The 23,956-nt window shown below is 42.0% G+C and overlaps 1 pseudogene; it reads right to left on the bottom strand.

Annotated features, from left to right (window-relative positions):
• Positions 1 to 13,253: 13,253 nt before the first annotated feature.
• LOC119871356 lies at positions 13,254 to 13,332 on the bottom strand (annotated as a pseudogene).
• Between the last annotated feature and the right edge of the window lie 10,624 nt (positions 13,333 to 23,956).

A 23,956-nucleotide genomic window follows, 5' to 3' on the forward strand; every position in this document is an offset into this window, starting at 1 on the left:
TAGACTTCATTCAAGTCTGTTGCAATAGGGGAGAGTAATCAGGCTCCACACCCAGGGTGCCAATAACAGCTGGGGATTTGCAACCAACCAGCAAAGTGCAGCGGGTGGTAGGCAGGAGGAGCAGTAGATGGGAAGTGGCCAAGAGGAGACATCACGGTGGGGGCATTCATGTTCAGCGAATTCAGGATTTTTTTTAAAAACTATGTTATTTATTTATTCATGAGAGACACACAGAGAGAGGCAGAGACATAAGCAGAGAGAGAAGCAGGCTCCCTATAGGGAGCCTGATGTGGGATTCTATCCCAGGACCCCAGGATCTCGACCTGAGCTGAAGGCAGCCACTCAACCACTGAGCCACCCGGGTGTCCCCCAAATTCAGGATTCTTGATGAAGGCAAGCCAACATGTTCAGATACCAAGGGTGGGGGAGAAGGAACATGATCAGATATGGAGAGTAAGCAGAAAAAGGGTGAGGGTATTGTCACTAATCTAACTTCACAAGATTCTTGCTGAGATGAGTCAGGCAAACCCAAGAAAGGCCTGGAGCCCAAGCCGAGGCCCAGTCGAGAAGAACACTCAGAAGAAAGCCTAAGGTTTGGGCAAGGGCAGTCTTTGTCAGCATTAAAAAATAACACAGGCAAAACCTGAAAATATCTTCCTTCAGGGAAACTCGTGAGATTGACTCCTGCTATGTCCCTGAGGACAATCTCTGATTCATTGCTTGTTCTCAATCAGAAACAACCCTGGGTGATGGAGTAGGAAGCTGCCAGAAGTAGTTGGGCAAAGTCCTGGAAAGAAGGGAACCACAGAGGGGTGCCTGTGTGGTTCCATTGGTGAAGCATCTTCCTTTGGCTCTGGTCATGATACCCGGGATCCTATGATTTAGCCCCACGTCAGGCTCCCTGCTCCACAGGGAGCCTGCTTCTCCCTTTTCCTCTCCCTCTGCCCTCCCCCTGCTTGTCCTCTCTCTCCTCATCAAATAAATAAATAAAATCTTAAAAAAAAAAAAAAAAGAAGAGAACTACAGAGAAGTGAACCTCCAAATCTTCCTACAAATGAATGTCATGCTATTGGATAGCTTCTAAGTGGGACATGTACACAGAGAAACAACCACATCAGGATGCTAAGAGAGACCTAGAGGCTTCACATAGGCTGCACATCGTCAGGAGATCTGAGCTTGTAGTTCAAGTGCCACCAAGAGGGAGGAGCCTTAGTAAACACAAGGGACTTTTGGTTGAGATCTCAAAGGGCCATGCCCTAGAAGTAAGGATGACACAGTAGTTAGTAAGAGAAAAATGAATTAGCAGGATGCCTGGGTGGCTCAGTGGTTGAGTATCTGCCTTTGGCTCAGGGCGTAGTCCCGGGATCCGAGATAGAGTCCCACCTCAGGCTCCCTGCAGGGAGCCTGCTTCTCTATCTGCCTGTGTCTCTGCCTCTCTCTCTCTGTGTCTCTCATGAATAAATAAATAAAACCTTTGAAAAAAAAGAAAAATGAATTAACTACAACCAACCTTTGACATGTTTAAGGTGCTCTGTACAAGCACCATAAGAAGACTAAGTCATATTAATCAAGATATATCATCCAGAGACTCAACAAGTTTTTTCTTCTACAATGTTAGGGAAAAAATAAAAGTTATGAGATATATATATATATATATATATATATATATATATATATATATAATCTTAAAAAGCAAACAAACCATGCTTGATATTGATGAGGAAAATAGAAGATGGAGAATCTCACCAGAGAATCAGAATCCATGAAAAGGGGACAAATGGAGGTTCTTGACCTGAAAAAATACTATGAACAAATTAATAGCTAAATAATTTGTGTTTAATAGCAAATTACAGCAGGGCAGATGATGAGGTGGCTCAGTGGTTGAGCACCTGCCTTCGGCCCAGGGCCTGATTCTGGAGTCCCAGGATCAATTCCCACATCAGGCTCCCTGCATGGAGCCTGCTTCTCACTCTGCCTGTGTCTCTGCCTTTCTCTCTCTCTCTCTCTCTCTCTCTCTCTCTGTGTGTCTCTCATGAATAAATAAATAAAATCTTTAAAAATAAACAAACAAATAAATAAATAAATAAAAGCTGAAAAATATCACAAACAGCACAAACCCAGAAAATAACATAATCTTTTTTTTTTAAATCAGGTAACTGCTAAAATATTTCTATAATACTACCCCCCTCATTATGGCTTCATACTCTTTGATGATCTCTTCACATGAGAATGATTTTGGTATGTCATTTTCTAGAGAAAAAACAGAAAAACTACTTGTGTTTTTTCCCCCCAGCAGGAGCAAAAAAATCTATTATTGGCTGTTTAGCAAAGTTTCTTGATTTTCAGAACTTATTGATGAAAATATGCACATTTTCAGGGTTATTGTGAAATGTGGGAAACCCTTTTAACTCTCTGTGGTGTTGCTTTTCTGTACAAGCTACAATCCACCCTTAAATAGTATTGCAACAGTGTTGTGCCCCACAAACACAGGCATTCCAATAAATGTTATTTTGTGTGATTCCTGTTTCAAAAGAGTATGATTATCTGTAAGTGTAATGATGAATTATCAAGACTATTTTTGAGGAGAGGACTTCTTTTTTTGACCAGGTGTTCATAGGAACCAAATTTTACACTTTGATGGACTAGAAAATATTGCACACACTAGTTTCTATCACTATATATTTTTAACCTTGTTTCCCTCCACTACCCATATACTTCTGGAGATGGGTCCTAGTGGGATCCATTTATATTGTAATAGCACCACGTTGGGTGTAGAGATTACTTAAAAATAAAGTCTTTTTTTTTTTAATGTTTTATTTATTTATTCATGAGAGACACAAAGAGAGAGGCAGAGACACAGGCAGAGGGAGAAGGAGCCAGATGCAGGACTCAATCCCAGGACCCCAGGATCACGACCTGAGGCAAAGGCAGACACTCAACCCCTGAACCACCCAGGTGCCCCAAAAATAAAATCTTAAAAAAAAAAAAAAGAACAAGAGTTCTGGCTCTATACTTTTGTATCGTGATGCTGGGTAAGTTAGCACAACAGGCAGGAGGAGTATTTGTGGAAGTTATTTCCATAATGGGCACCAAGCAAAAGTGACTGGTAACCATATGAGGAAATCCTACTAAACCTAACTGAATGTATTCCTGACTCAGCTTCTCCTTAATGCCAGAGGCCACTCCAGTGCTTCCTAGCAATACAGGGGAATTCTGATGGAAGATTTGTCAGAAACAGCAGTCTTAACCAATTGTCATTGCAATATATTACTCTGCAAATTTTATAAAAATACAACATTGTGTGAATATTTTGCTAGAGCCCCTCCTGGGGTCTTGGAAGAGGTTGGTGCAATTGAAGGGCCCTAAAGCTTAAACTTCATTAGTTTCATGATAAATCTGCCTCTGCGTGGACTCAACGTGACAGTTAACTGAATTAATATATGGAAAACATTTAGAACAGCCTGGTAAGAAGGTAAGTGCTCAATAAATATTATCTAGTATACATCACTGATACAGAAATAAAAAATACAGCACACTAAGAAGTCCAGAAACAGGCCCAATTATAGATATAGATATAGATATAGATATAGATATAGATATATCCTATTGGAGCTAGATTGTATTTCACTTTGTACCTGAAAAGAATAAATCTCTGCATAAAAGATGACAATAACAAAGAAGAGAAAGAACAACAGTAAGACATAAAAGAACAGATAAAGCACAAGTGAAATGATCTGGTTTTGAGGTGGGGAATGCCTTTCCAAATAGAACACCAAAGACTAAATCCATAAAATAAAAACACTGGCATAATAATGTTAAAGTTCTGTTCATCTACAAATAAAACATAGTATCCATAGAAGTAAAAAGACAAAGAAAAATGATTGTATAATTTATGATTTTATGAAAAGGGAAGTATCCTTCAGATATAAAGAACCCTTTATATCTGGTCCTCAGCTCAAGGTCCTGGGATTGAGCCCCACAAGCAGACTCCTCAGTGAGTCTCTCTGTTTCCCCTCCACCCCCCACTCATGCTCTCTCTCAAATAAAAAAAAATAAACTTAAAAAAAAAGAGTGATTCAGAAATGTGTGTCTACAGTTTAAAATCTCCGTATCTCTTGTTTTAGCAATTTTACATATGGTAACATATCCTGAAGAAAGAAGAGCCGGGTAACAGAATTTAAATCAACAACAAGGATATCAAAACATTATACTTGTAAAAAATGAAAACAACCTAGATGGATAATTGGTTAGGTAAATTACTGAACAATCAATCATGTAATGGAGTAATAAATGCCTATTGAAGAGTATTTACTGATATGAGAGAATGTTCTCAACCCGTAATGCTGAGTGCCAAAGCAGGTTCCAGAACAAGGTGTGTAGCATCCCATCTTGCCCTATGAGCTCAGAGTGTACCATCTTGTTTAAATTTCAGCATTATGTATTTAAAAGACCAAAAGTTTACAAAACACTGTTATTAATGTGGTATTTTTCAGTGTGAGTGATTTTTCTCCCTACTTAAAAAAAAACAAAACAAAACATTTAATTTATTTATTCATGAGAGACACAGAGAGAAGCAGAGACATAGGCAGAGAGAGAAGCAGGTTCCCTATGGGGAGCCCGATGTAGGACTCAATCCCAGGACCCCAGGATCACGACCTGAGGCAAAGGCAGACACTCATCCACTGAGGCACCCAAGTGGGTGCCTTACCTTTTTATTTGAGAGTAAGAAAGTGTCATTTGTTGTTGTTGTTTTTTAAGCAAAAATATGAGATTTGACTACATACGATTTTTGAGTTAGCTAACCAGTAAGCTATGGCAAGGACAATAGCCTGTCCATACCATAAGGTGGTTTATTTCTTTGATTTTTTCTGAGCTGCTATTAGGTATCACCATTTATTCGACTAAATGTAACTCAATTCACTTCCACACTCAGGACATGCCCCTAGGTGTAAGGCACTAAACATGAGATTGTAAAGATGATTAGAATGTTTTACTTGCCCCAAAGAAGCTAATAATTTAGTAGGAGGGGGAAACCCACTAGGACCTGCTCAGCTAGAAACAACATTTCTTTTTTGGATTAAAAAAAAAAATGCAGCAGCAAAGGCAATTTGCCATGCCCAAGACTAAATTCAGCTTACTTATGGAGCTCTTCTTTCTTTGCTTGTCATTGCTTTCTGGAATTCAGCCTAGGAAAGTAATATATGTCACCATGTGTGCTAGTTTATAATTAGAACAAATGTGAGGACTTATAAGAAAAAGACCTATTGGCAAAAAAAAAAAAAAAAAATAGTAAAACTCTAGAAAGGCAGGCAGGAGAAAGAAGGAGGAAGAGATCTATTTTGGAGATTAATTTAATGCCAAGAAAAAGAAGACATTTAAAAAATATAAAAGGCAATTATTATGTCCTTTGCATTTTTATATTCCAGGAGAGCACAAAAACGTAGCTGCTATTGGATTACCCTCTATTTGAAAGGATGAGCATTATAGGTATAAATAGAAGCTAAGGTCAAGAAGCTAAAGGCAGAAAAAGATTCACGTGTCCTGCAGAGGCTGATAAGCATGTGAAATCATACCCTGGGCTCAGAAGGCTGTAACTATGCCTGTGACCAGAGTTTGAGCTCCAGGGAAGAAGCGGGGTGGGTAAGAGTCAGAAGGACCGGAAGTTGTCCCTCTTGCAAATTTCAAACCGGTTCCAACCTTCACCAAACTTCACAATAGCCCGAACACAGAGCAGAGAATCAGTTTGAAGATCTCTGAGATGACCCAGTGACTTTCTTCCTACACTTCACCTGTTTCCAATTGCATATCAACACATTTCAGAGGCGTGCTTGGCCCAGGCCCTAAAAACCTACAGGAGGTCGCCCTCCCCATTTAGGGTTGCTGGCTTCTGAGGTGTTCCTGGAGGCATGCCTCCAGGAATTAGGGAGCAGAGAGAGAGAGAGAGGGACCCCCCCGGCCCCAAGCAGCTGGCTTTTTTCTACCATCTTTCCACACCTGGGCCCTCACCATGCTGACCTCCTCTGTCCCAGATCTGCCACGTTCTGCTTTCCGCACAGACCAGGGCTGCTCAGCTCCCATCCTCCCCCTCTGTCCCTTCCGCTCCTGGGTCTCAGACTCCATCCAACAGGATGTTTCCCTGGGCACCTGGGTCTGAGGCTCCGAGCGGTGATGGGCCACCTGGAGGCTCCATGGATCCATGCCCTTTCCTCTACATCTGTGCTCCGTCCCTGGAGGCCAAACCCTCTTGGGGAAGAGGAGAGAGAGACCACAGCTCTTCCTCAGACACGCCTCGTTTTCTTGTAGAAGGAAAGTTTTCTTCCCTACGTGGCCTCCCAGCCATTCTTCTGGACCTCATTGATTGCTGAATGACCCATACACACTGTTAATGTGTCCCTACCTGGGTCCACTCGCTCCTGAGCAGATTCCTGGCACTGACGTTTCTGGCTCCTGGGTGAGAATAGGAGATGATGTCTGCCCCTTACCTGTGGACCTCTCCTGTCTCGTAGGTCCCCACAGGCAGGAACATTCCCTTAATCCAGGTTTCTGGGAGATGAATAACGGGAAAGCTGATGGGTGTAACTTCAAATAGCCCTGGTTTCTTAATTTCAACATCTGTCTTCAGGGCCCAACACATGGTTTATCTTTATTGCTTTCCCACCATTTTTCTTTTCTTTTCTTTTAAAGATTTTATGTATTTATTCATGAGAGACACACACAGAGAGAGGCAGAGACACAGAGGGAGAAGCAGGCTCCATGAAGGGAGGCCGATATGGGACGTGATCCAGGGACCCCAGGATCACATCCTGGGCCAAAGGCAGGCACTAAACCCCTGAGCCACCTAGGAGTCCCTCCCACCATTTTTTTTAGGAACCCCAGATCCTGCAAAACTCTCATGGACTCCCTGAGTCCATCATCTTATGTCAAAATGTCACCCCCTTTCTCTGACCCCATTAGAGCACGCATTATCCTGGGCCAGTAGAACAGAACCAAATTAAGTTTTTAGTTGACTAATGCACAGGGGCTTGTTCAATAAAGAGGAGCGTACAGGGAAGCTAGAGTTGTTAATCAAGTAGAAATCCAAGTCAGGGCATTCTGAGGACAGCTTATTTATATGCTGTAATAATTTTTCTGATGAAGACTTCATACATCTATTAGGAACTTTTCATTTTTTAAAAAAAGATTTATTTATTTATTTGACAGAAAGAGAGCAGGAGCAGGGGGCAGGAGGAACAGAGGGAGAGGGAAAGCAGACACCCCACTGAGCAAGGAGACTGACGTGGGGCTTGATCCCAGGACCTGAGGCCATGACTCTAGCTGATGGCAGATGCTTAACCAATTGAGCCAACTGGGCGCCCCTATGAACTTTTTATAATTTTTTTTTAAACCCTGGGCTATTGTTCTTAGATACAAGTCCTCTTTTTTCTTTTACAAATGGTGGCCCTCACATGATACAAAAAATCTATTCCAGATATAAGTGTAAAAGGCTCCCTCCAAAAAATCCTAAGTCAAAAACATAGGAGGAGTGCCTGGGTGACTCAGTTGGTGATGTGTCTGCCTCTGGATTAGGTCATGATCTTGGGATCCTGGGATCAAGCCCTGCATTGGGCTCCCTGCTCAGCGAGTGGGGAACCTGCTTCTCCCTTTCCCTTGGTCTGCTGCTCCTCCTGCTTGTGCTCTCTATCTGTCAAATAAATAAATAAAATCTTTAAAAAAACCAACAACATAGGAGTACATACTGGAACAGACAAAAATGTTGCAAAAAGGAAATAAAGAGCATTTCACTCACCAAAGAAAAATTAATAAATTGGATTATATTAAAATGAAGAAACCCTGTTTATCAAAGATGGCAATAAAGAGAATAAAAAAGTAAGCCATAGATTAGGAAAATATATTTACACTATGTATATCTGACAAAGGACTACCAACCCAAATGTGTAAATTGATAAGAGAAAGGGCCAAATGAATACAAAATGGGCAACATATTTGAATAGGCACTTCATTAATAAGGTAATGCAAAATGTCAAAAACGCATGCAAAGTTTTTCAACATCACCATAACTAGAGAAATGTAAATTAAAACTACAAATGTAAACTAAAACTACACCGGGACCATAGTGGCAAAAAATTAAATGGCTGATAACAAGTGTTGGCAAGGACGTAGAACAATTAGAATGCTCATACTGTCCTGATGGGAATGTAAATTGATGCAATCATTTTGTTTTTTTGTTTTTTTTTTAATTTTTATTTATTTATGATAGTCACAGAGAGAGAGAGAGAGAGGGGCAGAGACATAGGCAGATGGAGAAGCAGGCTCCATGCACCGGGATCCCGATGTGGGATTCGATCTCAGGTCTCCAGGATCTTGCCCTGGACCAAAGGCAGGCACTAAACCGCTGCGCCACCCAGGGATCCCTGATGCAATCATTTTGGAAAAGAGTTTGACATTATTTCTCAAAGATGAACACACCTATAATCTATGACCTAGAGATTTGACTCCTAGGGATAATTCCAATGGAGATATGTACACGTTTACCAAAAGACATGCCCAAAAATATTCAGAGGAGTATTATTTGTAATAAAAGCTAGAGGCTAGTGTTCATCTTCAGTAGAACAGAAATATGAATTATGGCATATTAATACAATGAAAATATACACAAAATAAATCAATACATGTTACAGAATAGATGCATTTCACAAACATAATATGAATAAAAAGAGCCAGACCCCGGAGAGTATGTGATGTATAATCCTGCATATGTAAAGATCAGAACCAAGAAATGAATCTTTGGTGTGAGAAGCCAAACAATGGAAATGATATGGGGTGGGCTTCTGGGGGCTGTTGTTATTCTGTTTCTAGGTCTAGGTGTAACTAAAGGGGTGTAGAACCCATTTTGAAAATTCACTGGGACAGCCTGGGGGGGGGTGTCAGTGTTTTAGTGCCGCCTTTGGCCCAGGGTGTGATCCTGGAGACCTGGGATCAAGTCCCACGTCCGGCTTCCTGCACAGAGCCTGCTTTTCCCTCTGCCTGTGTCTCTGCCTCTCTCTCTCTCTCTCTCTCTGTCATGAATAAAATAAATAAAATCTTTAAAAAAAAAAAAGAAAATTCACTGAACAATATACTTAGGATTTGTGCAGGTTCCAGTGACGACTGGACTCCATTAGAATTTTCCAAAAAATATTGGATATTTATTCTCCAAATTCTTGCATTTCTTCAGGATGGTTTTGTCAAGAAATTTTCCTCAGGCTCTTCCTGCTTTTCACTGTCATTTTTCTTAGATTAGTTTTTGTTTGCCTGAGTATTGGTGACAAGGTTTTGCACACAATAAATGGTGGTGTTTTATTTCCCTCTTACATAATGGCTACAAGCCTTCTCTCTCTAAAACAGGAAGCTTATCTTCCCAGAGCAGGAAAGGGTGAATGTTTGGCCTCTTTATCAAGGTGAATGATTTAAAATTAGTGTGGCTAGGGAGAAGATGTGGTGTTCACTCCCGAGCTTCTTTTAGCCCCCAGGAATGCAAGATTGAGAGCCAGCAGCCCTGCCATGGATCTAAAGGGATGAGGGTAAGGTGACCCCACTGCCTAGATCTCCTGGTCAGGGGCCAGGTGGACAATGTGGTAGTGATTCAGTGGAGCCCACAGGTCAGTGAAAACCAAGACGAGGCGGAGCCAGCTGGAGAGCAACCCTCAGGCTCTAACCAAGAGAAGTAAGACTGGACTCTAGGTTACAACAAGCACAGGGTTCAGCTATGGGCACCAGAAGCCAGGGCCCAGGCTAGTTGCACTTCAGTGGTCACCGGCTCACACATATTGAAGGGCCAGTATGAGGCAACAATACCTTGAGGTTACATGGGGCCCCTTCCTTGAACCCAAATGCTACTAGACATAATCTGGAGAGGTGGGTGGGTGATGAACTGAGTCATTTTGCCTCTGAGGCAGCCTGACTTAGGGGGATTGGTCACATTCCTGGCTTGGACTAATTGTCCTGGAAGAGACTAGAACACATTTGTTTCCTTGTCATCTGATCAGTGGGATCTGGAAAGACCAAATCACTTAAAAATAAATAAAGGAGCTGTATTTCTTCAGCACTTCTGATGATAGTATGAATAAATTTGCAGCTCTCTTCCTCTCTTTTGTTTATTTTTCTTCACTTTTTCCAACTTGTAAGCTTTCATCGCTGCTGAAAAGAGTTAGTTTTAGGAATTTTTCTAAGTATTTGAATAGAATTTGAGAAGAAACCTCCTGACATTGCAACTCCCCACCATCATCCCTTTATTCATGAGTATAACAATTTAATTGTTTCTCTTACTTTGTCAATTTATTCATCATCCAGCCATCAATAATCATGTGCAAGTTTTGTTTGTTTGTTTGTTTGTTTGTTTTTAAAGATCTTATTTATTTATTCACGAGAGACACACAGAGAGAGGCAGAGACACAGGCAGAAGGAGAAGCAGGCTCCCTGCAAGGAAACCAATGTGGGACTCAATCCTGGATCCCGGGATAATGCCGAGCCGAAGGCAGACGCCCAACCGCCGAGCCACCCAGGTGTTCCACAAGGTTTCGATCTAGAAGATGAATAGTAGTCTTGGGGGGCCTGGGTGACACATTCGATTAAGTGTTCAACTCTTGGTTTTAGCTCAGGTCGTATCTCAAGGTTGTGAGATAGAGCCCCACATTGGGCTCCATGCTTAGCTCAGAGTCTGCTTAAGACTCTCCCTCTGAAAAAAAAAAAAAAAGACTCTCCCTCTGCTCCTCCTCCCTACTCTCTCTCTCTAAAATAAATAAATAAATTTTAGAAGATGAATCACAGTCCTTGCCATCAAGTTTCAAGTACAGAAAGTATGCAGACAATGAACACTGCTCCATGGTCACCTTTCCATCTATCTCCATGGACTTGTTTTTGGTTTTGGTGTCTAGGCATTTTCATTGTCAGTCATTGCTCAAAGCACTGGGTTTCTGAATCGTAGGACACAAGGGCAGTAGTCTTTGAGAGCTTCCTTGCTTTGTAGTATGTCAAGATGTACATCTGCTGTCCCAGAACTGGAATCAGCCTTTTCTCTAAGGAACCTCAGTTCCCTTTAGGAGAAATATATTTAGAAACCAGAATCTGTCCTCTAAGGAAGCTCATTTATTCTGGGTTGGTTACTATTTCTAGTTCCCCTCAGTGGACAGAGATGAAAGAAAGAAACTCAGGAGAGGAGCAGATTTTGGAAGGTAAAGGAAAAACTAACTTTTCTCAGTGATTTGTCTATTACTAATCATTTAGATGGTATTTTTTATTATAATAAGAAATATATCTACATACCTTTATTTGTAGTTTTTTTCTCCCTCTCAATGAATTTGCTTAGGATGATTTACTTTTGTAGGTTTATTAGGACATGGACAGGAACACTCAGGTGTCTTCTTAATTATTTCCTCAGAGACTCTATACAGGACCAGCTGCATGATTTATAGCCCCCTAAAAAATGAAAATGCAGGCCCTGGTCCAAAAACCACTAAGTTACTAATATTAAAAACTTTAAAAATTTTTCTTGTCTTTCCCTTTTATCCCCTCTCCACCTGTCCTGCTGTTTTCTATTTACTATTTAATTTGCCTATCCTCTAGACACAGGGATACGAACAGGCTGAGTGCCCCCCTCCCGGTGCCCCCAGGGCCCATCCCCTGGCAATATATAAGGACCATACCAGCTGCTGGCATTTTCCTTCCAGCCAGGCCCCTGAGTGATGCCAGGGATGTTCCCCTCCCATAGATCTGCTCCCCAAGCCACAGAGATGGGCACTCAAAGGCACTGCAGCCTTCATGCCAGGACTTGGTAGGTAATACGTCTGGGGATGGGTGAGGGATTTGCCTTGTGAATTGTCTGCTTAATGCAACACAGCATTTCCACTCTTGGGTGGGGTCAGCTGCCACCAGGCCTTCCCCTGAATCACCATAGGGTGTATGTGCCTGACTGGGATCCTTTCCATTCTAAGCCAAGGCCCCCACCATGGATGAGGGTGACAGTGGTTGCTGGGCAGAAGCAGGGAGGGGAGGCCAGGTAAAGCCCGGGGCATCAGGGGGTGAGGAACAGGTGGCTTGAGTTGGTCCCTGGGAAGCAGGGAGGCAGCAGGAGGTGGGGCAGTGCATGAGCCAAGGCTCTGAATCTCAGTGCAATGCCCCATTGTCCCATTGGTCTTCACCTACAAAACATAAATCAAAGATAAAATTCTTAGGAATTTGGGCAGCCTGGGTAGCTCAGTGGTTTAGTGCTGCCTTCAGCCCAGGGCGTGATCCTAGAGACCTGGGATTGAGTCCCAAGTTGGGCTCCCTGCATGGAGCCTGGTTCTCCCTCTGCCTGTGTCTCTGCCTCTCTCTCTCTGTGTCTCTCATGAATAAATAAATAAAATCTTAAAAAAAAATTCTTAGGAATTTAAAGATGAGGATCGTAGAACATAAAACCCCAAATTTAGGGCTGTGTGATTGGTCCAAGCATAAGGTCCCTGTGTGATTGTGCTGGTCCCATGCCTGTGAAGTTGTCCCTTCCTATACAGCATTCAGCGGCAGGTTTTAAAATATGATTGGGGCCCCTGGGGTTCTTGGGGGACCCTTCCAGGGGTTCTGTGAGGTCAAAACTACTTTCACAGTAAGGCAAAGACATAATTTACCTTCTTCACATTTATTATTCATTGCCTCAGGAGCACACGCTGAGGTTCTTCTAAAGTTGCCTGACAAAGGAGAGGTATAGGAGAGATGGGTCATCATTAGAAATGTGATGTCTGCAAAGGAAAGAGTGCAGCTAACCCAAGGAAGGCTTGGAAAAGAGGTATCCTTGGGTCGATCTAGACTCAGGTTTGCCAGGCTGGCACGGCAGTAGAACAGAAGTTAGGATAATGTCTGGGACGCCTGAGTGGCTCAGCAGTTGAGCTTCTGCCTTTGGCTCAGGTCATAATCCCGCCATCCCAGGATCAGACTCCCTGCTTGGAGCCTGCTTCTCCTTCTGCCTCTCTCTGTGTATCTCTCATGAATAAGTAAATAAAATATTCTTAAAAAGAAAAAAAAATATAAAGTTGCCTGACAGTGGAGTATTTTAATTTATTTTATTTTTTTAACTTTTCCTCTTTTAATGTTTGGCCCCGGTGCACATCCCCATATACATCTGAACTTTTTTCACTCGGATCCCATCTTGCCACACACCAACTTTCTGTTTAAAAGTCGCCACTTTATCTGCCTCGAAGGAACGTAAGCCCTGAAGCTCCTGTAAAGATTCGGGTATTTCTCAGGTCTCAGAGTAATTCTAGAGCTGAAGGAGTAATCATCAACTTCAGATTCAGAATACATGCCAGCTCATCATCGACCACAGTGGGGTATTTTAATAGGTTGAAAGCAGAAGAGAGAATCCTGCTGTCTTCCATTAAGCCAGGCATTCAAGAGGTTTTTAAAAATGTAAAGCAATATTACTCTTTTCACTAATCTCTGTTGTGGAAAATGTAGTTATTTTCCATAAAATCATTTTGCTGTTATTTTAAATTTTTCCATATTTATTTCTACATATTCGTTTTTGTTTTTTGCTTTGTTTTGTTTTTGTTTTCGTTCTTATTTTAAAATGAATACCTAAAGATATTTTACATTTCCCAGTTTTGATTCCTAACACAACAAAAATTGATAGATATAATCCGTGTAAATAAGAGCTGATGCGCATCCTCAATACTTCCTTAAATGAACACATTTTAAAAATTGAGGTTAAGGAGGACGTCTGGGTGGTTCAGCAGTTGAGCGACTGTCTTCGGCTCAGGTCATTATCCCGGGGTCCTGGGAAGGAGTCTCACATCAGGCTCCCGCAAGGAGCCTGCTTGTCCCTCTACCTGTGTCTCTGCCTCTCTTAATGTGTCTCTCATGAATAAATAAATTCTTAAAAAAAAAAAAGCATCTGCCTTCTTTCACTTAGCACAATGTTTTTGGGGTTTACCCACAAGGTAGCATGAATCAGTACTTCATTCCTTTTTATATTCTGTTGTACGACCAATATACCACATTTTGTTTATCCATTCATCAGTAGATGGATTGGGGTTTTTTCCATCCCTGTGAATAGTAATGTTATGAACATTTGTATGCAAGGATTTGTTGGAATGTGTGTTTTGAGTTCTTTGGACTATGAAACCTAGAATTAGTGGATCATATGATAATTCTACATTTAATTTTTTTGTTTGTTTGTTTGTTTAGAGAGAGACTGCATATATGAGCTGGAGGTGGGGTGCAGAAGAGAGGGAGAGTGAGAAAATCTTAAGCAAGCTTCACACCCAGGGTGGAGCTGGATGCAGGGCTCCATCTCAGGACCCTGAGATCTTGACTTGAGCTTAAATCAAGCCACCCAGGTGCCCCTTTATGTTTAATTTTGGAGGGAACTGACAAACTTTTCCAGAGCAGCTGCATCATCTAACATTCTTACCTGTAATGTAGGATGGTTCCAATTTCTCCTTGTCTTCCACACTGGTTGTCTCCCTTTTTTTTTTTCCCTTTTTTTTTTTTATTATTGTCATTCTACTGGGTGTGAAGTGGCATCTCATTTGTGGTTTTGATTTGCATTTCCCTACTGATTAGTGATGAGCATCTTTTTATGTGCTTACTGGCCATTTGTATGTCTTCTTTCCAGAAATGTCTATTCAAATTCTCTGCTCATTTTTAAATTGGGTTGCCTTTCATTTCAGAGTTGGATTATCTTTTTGTTACAGAGTTTTAATAGTTTTCTATATTCCAGATACCAGACCTTTATCAGATAGATAGATGATTTACAAATATTTTCTCCAATTTTGTAGGTTGTCATCTTTCTTGATAGTCTTTCTTTTAATATTTTATTTATTTATTTATTCATGAAAGACAGAAAGAGAGAGGCAGAGACACAAGCAGGAGAAGCAGGCTCCATGCAGGGAGCCCGATGTGGGACTTGATCCCAGATCCCGGGATCACACCCTGAGCCAAAAGCAGACGCTCAACAGCTGAGCCACCCAGGTGTCCCTGGTAGTGTTTTTTGATGTACAGAAGTTTTAATTTTGATTAAGTCCATTGGTTTGGTTTCTCTTTTGTCACTTGTGTTTTTGGTATCATTTCTAGGAATATCTTGCCAAATCCAAACTTATGAAGATTTGCCCCTATGTTTTCTTCTGAGAGTTTTTAGTTTTAGCTTTCATATTTAGATCTATTAGCCATTTTGAGTTACTTTTTGTATATTGTGTGAGGTAGGGGTCTAACTTCACCCTTTTGCATGTGGATACCCAGTTCTACCAGCACCATTTGTAAAAGAAACTTCTTTTCTCCACTGAATGGTCTTGGCACTTTGTTGAAAGTCAATTGACCAGAGATCTTTGGACTTCTTTCTGGACTCTCTCAGTACTATTCCAATGATCTCTCTCTCTATATATATATCTGTCCTTATTCCAGTACCACACTGTCTTGATTCCCATAGCTTTGAAATTGGGAAATAGGAGTCCTCCAGCTTTGTTTTTCCTTTTCAAGATTGTTTTGGCTATTCAGAGCCCCTTGCAATTCTGTATCAATTTTACAATCACCTGGTCAATTTCTGCAGAAAAGAGCATTAGGATTTTCCCAGAGCTTGCAATGAATCTGTAGATTACAATGGGCAGCCTTACCATTTTAACAGTATTAAGTCTTGTAATCCATGAACCCAGAATGTCTTTTCCATATATTTAGATCTTAATTTTCTTTCAGCAACATTTTGTGGTGTTCGGTGCATAAGTATTACACCAACTTGGCTGAATTTATTCCCAAGTATTTTATTCTTTCTGGTGCTGTTATTACTGGAATTGTTTTTTTGAAAAATTTTATTTTCAGATTGTTCATCGCCAATACATAGAAATACAACTGATTTCTACGTGTTGATCTTCTATATGATGATTTTGCTAAATCCATTAATTAGCTCTAATAGGTTTTTGTGTGTGTCTTCTTTGGGATATTCTATATATGATGCTATCTGTTAATAAAGATAATTTCACTGGGGCACCTGGGCTGCACAGTCCAGTTTAGCGTCTGACTCTTGGTTTTGGCTCAGGGTAGTGATCTCAAGGTTGTGAGATGGAGCCCTGCGTCAGGCTCCGTGCTCAGCATGGAGTCTGCCTGAGAATCTCTCTCCCTCTGCCCCTCACCCCCTTGCACACACTCTGTCTGTTTCTCTCTAAAATAAATAAATAAATAAATCTTAAAATATATATATAATTTACTTCCTCTTTTGCTTTTATTCCTTTTTTTTTTTTCCTTCCTCTTTTCTAATTTGGATGCCTTTGCTTCTTTTTTTTTTTTTTTTTTTTTTTAATTTATGATAGTCACAGAGAGAGAGAGAGAGGCAGAGCAGAGACACAGGCAGAGGGAGAAGCAGGCTCCATGCACCGGGAGCCCGACGTGGGATTCGATCCCGGGTCTCCAGGATCGTGCCCTGGGCCAAAGGCAGGCGCCAAACCGCTGCGCCACCCAGGGATCCCCCTTTGCTTCTTTTTCTTCCATAATTGCTCTGGCTAGGACTTCCTATACAGTGTTGTTGACTAACAAGTGGTGAAAGTAGGCATCCTTACCTTGTTCCTGATTTTAGGGGTAAAGTTTTTCCTCTCTTATTGTTGAGCATATTAGCTTTGGGTTTGTTGAGTGTTTTTATCATGAAAGGCTCACTAATCTGAAAGAATGTAAAGGAGTCCTGCTGGTAGAGAGTATTAGTTAAGAACAGGGCCTTTGAAATCCATCTGCCTGGTTTGAATCACAGCTTGGTCACTTCCTTGTTTCAAGACCTTGGACAATTTGCTGAACTCTTCCATTTGTTTATTGGGACAAAGTTTCCTTATCTGGAAAATCGAGATGCCAATAGGGACATAATCTACCTCCGAGAGTTAAGTGAAGATTAGATGAATACTCATCGAAACAGTGCCTGATACGGAGCAAATGCTCAGTAAATGTTAGCAATTACTCAGAGAACTGAACCAACTTAAATATTTACTGGCACTTTCTGTATTGCTATTTTCCTGAAGTCTACCTCTCATAAATTTGATAATTTGACTTCACTTTTGATTATTTAATAAATGGTGCCTCATTTTTCAAATTAGATTTACATTCCTATAATTACGGTGGAGCTTAAACAGTTTTTATTTTTATTCACTTTTTTAAAAAGTTTTTGTTTACCTATTTGATAGAGAGGAGAGAAAGACATGTCGAGCTCAGTAGTGGTAGGGGCAGAGGGAGAGGGAGGAGACGACTCCTGGCAGAGCAGCGAACCTCCTCAAGTCTCCATCCCTGGATGCTGAGGAAGTTAAACAGTTTTTAGATTTTTGCCACATTTGCGACTTTTTCCCCTTTTCACTCTATTTTAACCGTCCAGTTGTACTCTCATTATTAGCTGGCTCACATCCTATTCTGATGCAATCAGGAATAAGACAAATAACCAAAATTAGTCTAGTTTACACCCCATTATCAAGGCTGTTGTCATGTTCATAAAAATAGTATTAGGGATCCAAGGATAGTCAGGAGCTGGAATGATCTGCCCCACATGTTCGGAGCCTCTGAAAGAAGCCACTGAGACTGAGCAGTTGCTGCAACTCTGCTGCAGGGATCTAAATATGACCTTCCACGAAAAAGCATGTCATGTCTAGAAATGTGATTCAAAACAGCAGGCTGGGTTTCAGAGTCCACATCCCTAGGACATGCTGCCTCTCTGGTTACAGGAAAGTAAATATAGACCAGGCTGCTGATGTGAACACATTTCATTTAACTTTGCCCATCTCTACTCATTTCCCAGCAACAGAAACTGGATTAATCCAGTTCTAAGTAGGTCTGCTTCTTATTTTCCCTTCTGCCTCTGAAACTAAACTTTATGAGGCTGATTTTTCCCTTTGCTCTCACGTTCATTCCCTCCCAATCTTTTTTTTTTTTTTTTTTTTTTTAAGATTTTATTTACTTATTCATGAGACACACAGAAGGAGAGAGGCAGAGACACAGGCAGAGGGAGAAGCAGGCTCCATGCAGGGAGCCCTACGCGGGACTCGATCCCGGAACTCCAGGATCACGCCCTGGGCTGAAGGCAGACACTCAACTGCTGAGCCACCCAGGCGTCCCCATCCCGTCCCAATCTCATTGTGGTATCTCTTTTCTCTCTGGTGACTTCAATGTCCCCATTGCTACTGACACTTTTTCCTGGTCCCCACAAATATTTAAGTATGCTCCCCAACAGAAAAGATATCTTCAACTGGATATTTATGGTATATTGCTGCTGCTTGGTTAAAAAAAAAAAAAAGAAAGAAAATCCAGCTGAAATCCTGGCAATTAAGTAGAAAGAATGTTCTGCTGTTTGATATTAGCCTTTGGCCTCAATAGATAGATTGATACCAGAATGCAACAGAATTATGTTCTGTATGTCATAAAACTGTTCAGAGACGAGGGAGGCCATGTGCTGACACCCCTATCTTGGGTAATGGGTAATGCCAACCAGTCAGCAGCATGCTCTGGCCGCAAGTCCCTGAGCCCTGTTTCCTGGCCTGGTGGGCTCATTGCTCACTAGGTGAGTGTGGGCAAGCTGCCACTTCTTCATCTGTCAAATAAAGATAATCGCATTGCAGTTTACCCACCTGAGATAACACAAAAATCAGGATTCTTCCATCAGACTCCCAAGAAATCAGAGATCTTGTCCAATGTTGTCCTTTCCTAGTAATTCCAAAGATATGTGAGACTTTGAGACTTGAGACATGAAGAAGTCTGGGATGCCCCAGGTAGCTCCAGATCCTTCCTCATCACATAAAGCTGCACCCTGGCCCACAATGAACATCAGTGCTCTCTGAGGGCTGCACGTGGGGCTGTGCTTACACAAAGGGGTCAGGAAACAGCTTCATTTTATACTCCGGTAATGACACAGCTGATACTCGACCCGTAGGCCAAAGCCCCACGAAGGGATCCATTCCCAGCAGGTTTTCCATAAGGAACTTAAACAGACCAGTTATATCCTGGCAAGTGCCTTGCATAGATAAGGCCTTTTTGTTTTCTTTCTCATGGTAAACGATATCAAGAGCTATTTAGGAGGAAGCTGACTTGGGTCATTTCTTTTTTTTTTTTTTTTTTTTTTTTGCCCCCATCCTCTCTGCCTGTGTCTTGAAGGCAGGAAATATGACTTAAGACCACTATCTACCTCTTACCTCTTCTTTCTTCTCTGTAAGACCTGATTTTATTTGGGCAGCAACAACTACAAGGAAGGGACAGAGCCTCAGAGAAAAACCGTATTTGGTTCTAAAATGAGCACGCAACCAGTTTGGCATGGAATAAGTCTGGGAGCAGGCTCTTGGGAAGGACTTTGCAGCCCAGTTAAAGACAAAAGCCAAGATGGGGCCCCTGGGTGGCTCAGTCAGTGGAGTAGGCGACTCTTGATCTTGAGGTTGTGAGTTCGAGCCCCAGGTTGTGTGTAGAGATGACTTAAAAATAAAAAAATAAATCTAGGGGCATCTGGGTGACTTGGTTGGTTAAGCTCAGGTCATGATCTCAGGGTCCTGGGATCCAGTCTACCATCAGGCTTCTTGCTCAGCGGAGAGCTCCCTCTCTCTCTGTGCCTCCCCGCACCCCATTCATTCTCTCTCTCAAATAAATAAATAAAAATTAAAAAATAAATATAAAAAAGTAAAAAATAAAAGCCAAGAGAGGAAAGCACTGTGCACTGACCAGCTTAAGGGTGAAAAGCCACTGGGCCGAGGATGGGGATTAGGAAGCCACAAAACAACTGGATCCTTAGTTGACATCCTTGAGCTACCGCAGCTAACAGGGGCACCTCCTTTCTCCAGGACTCTTGTTATGTCAGATTTTCAAATGTCTTCATGGCTTAAGGCCAGTGTGACTCACACATTCTGCTACTTGCAGGTCTAAGTACTCCTCCCAGTGCTGCAAGGCGGTCGGGTTGCTTGAGGATCAAGAGAGACACCGGCAAGGACGCGTCAAGCCCATCACAGAGCCAATATTTCCTACACCTGCTGCCCAACAGTTCTTCCTTTCTCAGTTTATAAAACTTGGTTTATTTGGGCAGCAGCAAGCATAAGGGAGGAGAGAGGACTGTCTTCCAGCCTTAGAGAGGAACCACAGTAGGTCTGAATATCTCTTTGGCCCTTGGTTCCCTGACTCTCTCCTTCCTGCCACCAGCTGCCATCTCTACATTCCTCTCTGGCCTGTGTCCCTCACATCCAAGCCTCAAGCTCTGAGGAGACCAGTCCTAATTAGTTTCTCCTTTCTACCGTCACTGTATCTGTCCTGGTCCCAGATCCCCTTTGATTTTTGGCTTAGATAGCTGCTCCTCTCTCCGCTCTGCTTCCCATTTCATCCTCTCCTCTCCATCTCTGCACATCTAGCAGGGTAAACTTCTAAAATGGCCCAAGTGAACATGTCCCTCTCCAGCTTAAAACCCTCACTAGGTCCCCTACCCCCCAGGGGTGGGGTGGGGGTGGCTGGTAGTTTCCACATTGTGCTGCAGTGTTTTAGTCTCTGTTCCATATATTCTAGGAAACTTCTTTCTGAGATGCTGTCTCTGCCCTGGTCCTTCCGGAATCACTTTCCTCTCTTCTCTGACTTGCCGGCCAACCTGGCTAAATTAATCACTCCCTCCCTCCCTGTGTGCCTTTGAACCTTATTCTTTTTGTCCTTCCCAGGTACAACTTTGTGATAATTTGTTTACAGGGCTGAGTCACCTGTACATTGTGAATGGATTGGTAACTCAGTTCAGACTTTCCATTTTTAGAACTACAGTGCCTGCTACAGGGTATAGCACACTATATGCGTTCAATAAACAAACATGTATTGGGTGGGTGAGTTTTTTTTTTTTAAGATTTTATTTCTTTATTCATGGGAGACACCGAGAGAGAGGCAGAGACATAGGCAGAGGGAGAAGCAGGCTCCATGTAGGGAGCCCAATGCGGGACTCGATCCCAGGACCCTGGGATCACGACCTGAGCCAAAGGCAGATGCTCAACCACTGAGCCACCCAGGCTGCCCTGGATGATGAGTTTTAAATGTGGTCATTTGCATGGGCATTAAGCTAGCTCTCCAAGTGCCTGGAGCTGGTTGTAAACTGTAGAGCTTGTGTAGCCCTTACCTATCTTTCCTTCCTATTTCTCCTTTCTAATGCATGTGGTTTTTTAAAAATTTAATTTAATTTATTTTTTAAATATTTATTTATTTATTCATGAGAGACACAGAGAGAGGCAGAGACATAGGCAGAGGGAGAAGTAGGCTCCCTGCAGGAGCTTAATGTGGGACTCGATTCCAGGACCCTAGAATCCTGACCTGAGCCAAAGGCAGACGCTTAACCACTGAGCCACCCAGGTGCCTGTTGGCTGCCTGCTTTTATGTTAATTTCTTCCAATCCTGTGTGTCAAGCTGGTGGTGAACCAATGTGCAAGCTGTGACTGTGACCATGAGGTCAGCCAATTTTACCACAAACAGAATTCTTATGGAGTATTCATTTTTCAAGACTCCACAGTTTGAGTGTATATAAAGTGCCAAATGTCATCAACCTTCTAGCCTGTTCACTAATGAACTGGTCCAGTATGAATATGATCCCCACTGGATTAGCCTCAGAGTCCACGCCTGCCCATTGAGTCAATGGCTATTTTTTTTTCTAGTGGTCAGTCTGCCTCTCTTGGATTGTTGGGTTGCAAAATTTCATAAAGTTGATTAAAGCAATGTTGGGGAAGGGCTTTTCACAAATGAGATGTGAATAAAACTAATAAAACTAACAAATGAAGAACAAAGTCGCAAAGATAAAGACGTGGTGTGTGCCTCCAAGATGGTGATTCAAACATCAAAGGATTAAGAGCGGCCTTTGGAAAATCAACTAATCTCTTGAACACTTACACCTGAATTGGATCTTGTATAGAATCTTGCTGCAAAACTCAAAAATGAAATGAATGTTGGGTCTTATGCCATCATACCCATTCTATTTACGTATTTGTTTTTATCAAAGTTATACGTGTATTTAATGAAAGTAGATTTAGAAGGCTGGATACAAAGGCAGGAATACCTTGCCCTCCTTTGCCCACCCCTGATTTCTGCCTCCAAGGTAATATCTTCCAATGCTTGCTTTTGCCCCCATATTTCCAAGTAACACACTGACACTGCTATTTCATGATTTTTTCAGGTTTTGATGTTATTTTTTTACTTTCTCCTATGGGGAAATGAGATGGCATGCTTGGTTTCGACTTCCTCTCACTACTTCAGCCTTAAACTCTGCTGTTTCTCTTCTCTAAGTACCTTCACACACACTCAGCCACCTAACAATTCCATCTTTTTCTAGACACAGCTCTCTTGGAGTTGCCTTCCTCCTGCCCTAAGCTGAGCTGCTCATTCTCTCAGTGACACAGCTGTTACTCCTCATCCTGGGGACCCCTTGGCCTCATTCACGAGCTGGAGCTCCTGCTTCTGAATCTCACATCCTCCTCTGTGTTGGATACTTCCTTGTTTGGATATACCATGTTCTCCAGTAGCTTTCTGAGAAAAGGCTCAAGGGGAGGTTGATTTTTTGAGAACTTGCATTTCTGAAAATGTCCTTTTTAGGGGCACCCGTTACTTGATAGTTTAATTTTAACTTGAGAGTTAAAGTTCTGGGCTCCTGGGTGGCTCAGTGGTTGAGCATCTGCCTTTGGCTCAGGTCGTGATCCCGGGGTCTTGGGATGGAGTCCAGCATTGGGGTCCCCTGCAGGGAGCCTGCTTCTCCCTCTGCCTGTGTCTCTGCCTCTCTGCATGAATAAATAAATAAAATCTTTAAAAAAAGAGAGAGTAAAAGTCCTGAGCTATCCAGATTAAATTGTCTTTAAACTCTCCCACTAAAATACACCTGAAAAAACTCATATACGATTCATATAACAGAACCACTTAAGCACATGACCAGAACTTGCACAAACCTAAGTGAAGCCCACAGAGGCTAAGAGGAAACCAAATTCAGGGGCCTGGGGTCTGTGAGTGATGAGGTACATGCACTCTAAGGGAGGTTGTCATTTCAATAACCTGGAAACTTGATTTTTATGTCTATACTAGGCTGGAAGACCTGGCTTTGAGTTCACCAGGTGAAGAAGGTTGAAGCTGCTGTCCCTGAAGACAGTTGGGACCTCTAAGGAGATATATACCTGTGTTAAAAGAGTGAACCAGTAAAACATTTCCCATCACATAAGAGTTAAAAATGAAGCTTTTATGTCATGACTTGAATTCAGAGTAGGGGGAAAACTCTCCCTTGTAAAACTATAGCCATTCAATACCGCTGTTTGAGATCTGAATTTCTGCTACTAGCATGTTCTGGGGAAAATGACTGACCTTTCCCATCGGGTTCCTCTGATGATCAGTCGTACCTTTTCCCGATGTCTGATTTAGGTTTGAAGGTGTTGTCTGTCTCTAGCCATGGATTAGGACAGTTTCTTAGAGTACAGATTGGAGCAATTTGTTTTCCAGGCTCTGATGTTGTTACTGTTAGATGACAGTTCTGTTTCTCATCCTTTTGCAGGAAATCCCCCAAATTCTAGAATTTCCTATTTATATTTGGAGTTATGAAATTTTACCATGATGTGTCTATCTAGATTTTATTTATTTTTTTATTTTTTTAGATTTTATTTATTTATTCATGATAGACAGAGAGAGAGAGAGAGAGAGAGAGAGAGAGAGGCAGATACACAGGCAGAGGGAGAAGCAGGCTCCAAGCCGGGAGCCCAACACAGTACTCGATCCCGGGACTCCAGGAGCAGGCCCTGGGCCAAAGGCAGGCACTGAACCACTGAGCCACCCAGGGATCCCCTCTATCTAGATTTTAAATCAACACAAATATTTACTTATGCCTACTAGATGTCAGGTGGCAGGCTTCACCAAACAATGAATAAATCAGGAAAGATTCCTGTCCTCTTGGAGCTTACAATTTAGCAGGAAGAGATAGGCCATAGATTATATGCATAATGGATAAGAAAGTTGTATAGCATGC

This window comes from Canis lupus, chromosome 3 (genome assembly GCF_011100685.1).
Source record: "Canis lupus familiaris isolate Mischka breed German Shepherd chromosome 3, alternate assembly UU_Cfam_GSD_1.0, whole genome shotgun sequence".
Lineage (NCBI taxonomy): Eukaryota > Metazoa > Chordata > Mammalia > Carnivora > Canidae > Canis > Canis lupus.